Source organism: Apium graveolens, chromosome 6, assembly GCF_009905375.1.
Source record: "Apium graveolens cultivar Ventura chromosome 6, ASM990537v1, whole genome shotgun sequence".
Taxonomy (NCBI): Eukaryota; Viridiplantae; Streptophyta; class Magnoliopsida; order Apiales; family Apiaceae; genus Apium; species Apium graveolens.
Window position 1 is genome coordinate 42,776,847 of NC_133652.1, and position 6,676 is coordinate 42,783,522.

General features: G+C 30.2%; 1 long non-coding RNA gene across 1 annotated transcript; it reads left to right on the forward strand.

Annotated features, from left to right (window-relative positions):
- The first annotated feature begins 5,565 nt into the window (after nucleotides 1–5,565).
- LOC141666450 (uncharacterized) lies at nucleotides 5,566–6,466 on the forward strand. The gene is made up of 3 exons (XR_012552207.1): nucleotides 5,566–5,668; nucleotides 5,776–6,116; nucleotides 6,266–6,466. It is a non-coding gene; the product is annotated as an uncharacterized LOC141666450 (long non-coding RNA).
- Nucleotides 6,467–6,676: the final 210 nt, after the last annotated feature.

A 6,676-nucleotide genomic window follows, 5' to 3' on the forward strand; every position in this document is an offset into this window, starting at 1 on the left:
CATATCAATAAGTCACAGCTCAAGATGTACAGAGATGTCTATCGAGAAGTCAGAATAACTTGTAGAGAAGTTACTCTACTTGTAGAGATGTCATTATACTTGTAGAGAAGTCATTCTACTTGCAGAGATGTCATTCTACTTGTAGAGAAGTTCAAGGCATGTACAGAAATGGAGATGTTGACAAGTCAAAATTTCATGTAGAGAAGTGGAGATGTCGATAAGTCAAAACTGCATGTAGAGAAGTGGAGTTGTCGACAAGTCAAAACTGTACGTAGAGAAGTGGAGATACCGATAAGTCAAAACTGCATATAGAGAAGTGGATATGTCGACAAGTCAAAACTGCATATAGAGAATTGGAGATATCGATAAGTCATTTTACATATAACCATGAGACATCTCTACACAGTAATCAAGATCTCGATAACAACTCAAATTTTCATAACACAACCAACTTGAAGATTTAAGATTATCAATCAACAAACCATTTTATCACTGAAATGGAAAGTCTACAAATGTAGCTTGAGGAGTGCAAGATCAAGGCCCAAGATGAACTGAACAAAGGAGGGTCACAGACCTAGAAGATTATATACAAATTTGTTGTACTTATAATAGAAATAGACAAATTAGCTTTAGAAAATGTGTTAGTCTATTTCAGTGCAAATTTTGTAAACTATGCATGTTGTTCTATAAAATATGTTACGGGTCCTTTATTTAGTGGTAACAAAAACAGATCTAGAAATCTTGTATTCTCTCAAATAAAGTAGTTGAGTTCTTATTATTCAAGAACACAAATTTATAGAACATCGAATTTGATTTAATATAAATCAAGTGAGCTTTGATAATTACCTGTGTCTTTTACATTGAGTTATTTATCACTAGAAATTTATATCTAATTGTTTAATTTCCATATCCTAAACACAACTTTATTTCAAAGATAGTAAAAATCAAGAAAATCAAGAACACATTCACCCCCTGTGTTGCACTTCATACCTAACAATGTGGCAGTTGTATTATATATGAGGTACAAAATGAGTTACATAGATTTTTGCTTCACCAAAAATTATGGGAAATGGTCTACTAAGAATCTAATCATGTGTGACAAACTATTGAAGTCTTTGTAAGAACCTTTTGACTATTACATGTCAAGGCTTGATTGCATCTGCGACACTATCTGGTTTCCTGTTGTGACTGACTTTGATCAAGCCGGGTGCTATCTTTGTTATATAACATTCTGGTTTTGCTAGTTTTTATGATCCCTCAAAGTCTTAATTTAAGAATTATTCTTGGGGGTATCTGATTAATCCTATGATTCTCTGGAGCTGCATGATGGAAGGCCACATAAATATTATACCTGAATAGCTTCCTCAAGATACATGTTCTCAGTTTAATTTCAATTATCTTACTGTTAGTGATTGCAATGCACCATTATCTTCTATCATATACTCGATTACTCACCTATGTCTCCACGTCGGTACTCTATTACAGACGCCTCTTCTACCACCACTATGTTCCCTGTCTGTAAAATCTGTCACCCTATATGAAAACTTAAATATGTTTATTGGATATATGTATCATTGTTTTTGACTTAAATATTGGCATTGCATATTAGTGTATAATTATACTCAAATAGATTATTTAATATGCAATTGCTCATTTCAAGATGTTAAAAAATATGTTACCAAATTTTATTAAAAAATGTCAAGTTATTAGAAATTTGGTATACACTGTAACACCGATTCTCTGTGATTTTATTTGGTGCAATGTGTTATAAAAACATATAATATCATAAGATATTATACACTTATACGTCAGATATATCTTTATCACTTTATGCAATGGTTTCCACTTTCTTGGATATTGACTGTTTGCCTTCTGTTTTTCCATTTTGCCGAGTTAATGGACCACAACTACTGGAAGTTGGAACAATTGCATACTCATTTTCAACACAGATTTTGGATTATGCTCTTTGTTGATCTTCTCAAAAGAATTTCCAACTTTATGTTTAATTTATTATAAAATATTGTATTTTTATTTCAGAACAAATGTACCTTGTAATTTTTTTACTTTAAAATTATAGTAATTCTATTTGTTTTGTTAATTTTGTGTGATACAATTTTAAAACCGAAACTGATTCGACTAAAATCAAACCGAGAATTTTTTAAACCGAAACTGAACCGATGGTTTCAGTTGCGGTTTTGATTTTCAATATTAAAAACTAAGGACATGTGATTTCAATTTCGGTTTTGGGAAAAAATCATCTCGAACCGAACTCGCTCTCCTCTAATGTTAGACTAAATTATATATATATATATGACCTAATAGATATACATATATCTCACGATCAAGACCGTGAGTATTAATAGTTGAAGCGTACATGAATCAGAAGAGGTCATTGATATTGATCTTGAGAGAAAGCGAGAAGCTTGAGTAATTAAGGGATTTGATCTTCACTATTCTCCTCTATAAGTGAGGATGATGTGTGTGTATTTTCTGAATTTTATGAGAAGCGTACCTTTTTGTTATAACATAATATTCATTATATTGAGGGAATAATGGGACCAACCCTATTGGGCTAAATCCATAACCATTCATCAAAATTATAAGTTTGGGTACCTAAGCCATTTTATGTATCTAAATAAATATGTATATGATATATTAATTAAATATATATTAAGTGATATTTATATATTTATTTATTAATTAAGCTCAGTCTTATTTAGATTATTATTAATATTACCTGATAGTCCACACATAACGGGTTGGATCTCGTTGAATCCCGCAGTCTACTTTAAAAGAGAATTAGTTTACTTTTCAGATGTCGTAATAGTTGCAAACAGACATTATTAGTGCATACCACATTCCATTATCATTCATAATTTTACTTGTAAAGAATAAACATGTATCTTGCAAGTAAATAAGAGTAAATTGGAGTGTGATATAGTTCTAGGAAACTTTAGGTGTAGGTTATTACGTTGGACTTTATGGCGTAATATAAAATGAGTAAATGTAGGAAAGAATGTTAGATAAGTTATTTTAATTTTTAATTTTTATGTCTTTGTCATAGAAACCATCATCCCCTTTTCAAATATATATTTTTATATGTATTATTCAGTATATTTGTGCGAGTTGAATTTTTCGCACAACAAATCTATCAAACGTATAACACCGTATCATCTATATATTGTTAAAAAAACTAAACTAAAATATTAAATTTACCTTCATATTTTCTTTGTAAAAGCAACAAGGACCACGACAAAAAAGTAACATATCTCATATATGCCGCGATCACCCCTCCATTCAGAATTGAAGGAAACCACTAATTACCTTCAAAGTGAAATAATTATTAAATACACATTATGCCACTGTACCAATATGTTATATATTTAATGAAAATTTATTGATTGTCACTCCAAGGATGAAAATTATAGATAATGGATCAATGTCCGCAATAATGGCATGTTCTAATTTTTAATCCAAATGACGTCCTCTTTCATGTACCTCATACATGGTTTATTTCGAATGTATCTTATTGTCTTTATTTAAATCAAATCATGGTAAACAATATATCAAGATTTTGTACAAAAGAAAGAAAATAAAACAAAAAATTTAAGCTAAAATAAAAGTAATTCATTCAGGATATGAATCCAACATTATTTTCGATAAAAAATATGAAAAATATATACTTAGACATGAGAAGGAAGATATGTATTATCAAATAATACATGCCACAAAAATTTTCATTACCACAAAAGTTTCGCATCTGTATCAATAACATTGTTATCGCTAGTCAAATAAGAATAAAAATAATAGTCCGTTTAAGAGTTACATATTTTCAAAAAAAATATAGTAAATTTACATATTTAAAACAACCAACTCAAGAGTACAAAATTTGACGAATGTATCCGTGTTCAGTTCAATCAAAGTGCGATATCTTTTATTAGTGGAACAAGAGCCCACGTTAAATTTCATGATCCCAACTTTTGAATCAAAACTAATCTAGACGTCCCTTTATTTTAGGCTGAGATAAAAATATAGATACATTTAGTCGTAACAAATATTCTCATATATTATCTTATATGGTAATCCTCTAAATTTTCATCGATGTTGATCTGACGTGTGAACTCTCCTCGCATTAAAGAAATAAAAATCACTTTAACTTTAATTCTCACTGTTTCTAGATTCTATTCAAATACATGAAATTCATAATTTAAAAAAAAATACGACGAATGCTAATTGTAATGATGGCAAGACAATGATGGCAAGACGAAAGGATAGAACATTCTCAACTCTTCCAAATTGAGTTTAATATAATTATAATGAACAGGTAATATCTGCACAAATAATTCCGTGTATATCAATTGCTCTTGGTGATACCAATAGACTTTGATAAGAGCAAAATTTATAGTATTTACCAAGACTAATGTTTTTAGGTATGTTACTAAAATATGTAAATACAGAAAAATAGAAAAAAGCTAGTAAAAATATGAAAATTTACAATATATTGATGTGAAAGTAATTAGATAACTCAAAGTCAAAAATATATAATTAGTTGCAACATGAAAATAATTATAGAAAACTAGATGAGTGATACAAATAGAGAATAAGATTTAAGTGTAATAGTAAATTAATAATATTTATTTGAGTTTTCTTCTTCAGTAAATATCAATATCAATATAATCAATATAATCTTAATGCATACTAGTGAAAAGTAAGGAACTTTTACATGAAAAAGGGTATTAAAGTAAAATACTAATTTAAATATAACCGAGATTTACCCGTATATGACCCGTGAGTAATGTAGTACCCATTACATTTCCACACACACACATACCTTAATTAGTTAAGATTCTATTTCTCTAATCAATTGATTAGCTATGTATGGAAACTTCACCACACTGATTATGCAAAAGAATCAATTCAGTTTAATTCACTCCTTACTCCTCTTAGTTATATTGATTTTCAAAATTCAGATTTTGGTTTTATTCTACCAATATCCTAGTATCTCCAAGCTTTATGTTCTCTTCAAAGTCTGGGAAATTATAAAATCATAGATACTAAAGAAGCATCACCGTCACGGTCTGAATCCGATATAGGTTTGTTACCTGACTCTCTTAATAGCTTGAATTACACTATCTTATAAGATTTTATTAGTCTGTACAGAGATCCAAACATTTTTTATAGGTCGTAAAAGATGTTCGATTGACATTAACACTGCATCACCAAATGGTATATGTTGTAACTTATATTCATGTGTTTTACATTTACTTTCCATTTATTCCAAGGTTAAACAATTATTGATTTATCCTGACTCACAGTTGTAAAACGTCGAGGACAAGTTACAGCTCTTGATACTTTTTTGCAAAACAGGATGATGAAAATGAAGGGGATGGTGAGTAAAATTCCTATGTTGCTCCCGGTCACTACTAATAGTAGTTGTAGCTATTATTAGTCAAAATAAACCTTGATAAATTGTGATATCAATAGATTTTTTAACAATGGTTTGTTAGATCAATTGTATCCTGCATATTTATAATTCAGTAATGTTTTATAGTTTGCTTTATTTCAGAACGTGTTCCCTTAAGTGACAACACAAACAAGCAGCAAAGTCCTCAGAATAATGTCAATATAAACAACATTACGCAGGATGCAGTCACTATTAATTCTACAGGTTTACACTTTTAAACCTGTCATTTTATTTTGGTATTGCCTGTAATCTTTCTTCAAGTATGTTTATAAATGTTGACGTTTTGTTATGTTGAATTCCTTAAAAATCAGGTAGTATGTTGATGACTAACAGTCCGAGCCGTACCATGGAAATAAAATATTTTAACAATGTGAGAACAACTATGATTGGTGATCAATAGTTAAACGGCGGGGTTGAGGACCATCAATTAATACTGTACTCCATAACAACAAGAAAAATTTGATGCCAACACAAAGAAGTTTACTTAATTCCAATAACAGTGCTAGGGTAGACCATGTTAGGCGTCGAGGTCGCGGTCCGAGTATTAACACCATACTCCAGAAGAATAAAGTTAACTTGATATCGACACAAGGAAGTTTAATGACTTCCGATTTTAGTCTGGTGCAAAATGTCTCTGTTATCGCAAGCAATGGTCAGTACTATTATTATTTGTATTTATTATCTTAATTCTAAACTCTTCTATAATGTGATGTCAATAGATTGTAACCATATTTTTTGCTAGATCAATTATACCCTCCGTATTTTTAATTTAATAATTATTTTTAGTTTCTTTTATTTCAGAACGTATCCCTCCAAGTGATAATATAAACATATACCAGAGTCCTCAGAATGTAAATACCCACAACAGCGCTAGGGAAGACCAAGTAAAGCGTCGAGGTCGTGGACCGAGTATTAACACCATACTCCAAAAGAATAAAGGTAACTTGACACTGACACGAGAAAGTTTAATGAATTCCAACTTCAAAGCTAAACAATTCAGCTCTACACTGAGTCATGCGTCATCATGTATTTCTAATAGTAAGTTTGCATACCACTTTTCCCATTAAAATTTTAGGATAACTATTATTTGTACCACCTTATGATTGGTTAAAGAAATGATCCGTTTCTTTTACTTAGTCATATTGTTACTTGCCGCTATGTACATATACTTTTGCTACAGATTTTTTGCGAACAACTGTATGGCCCACTAAT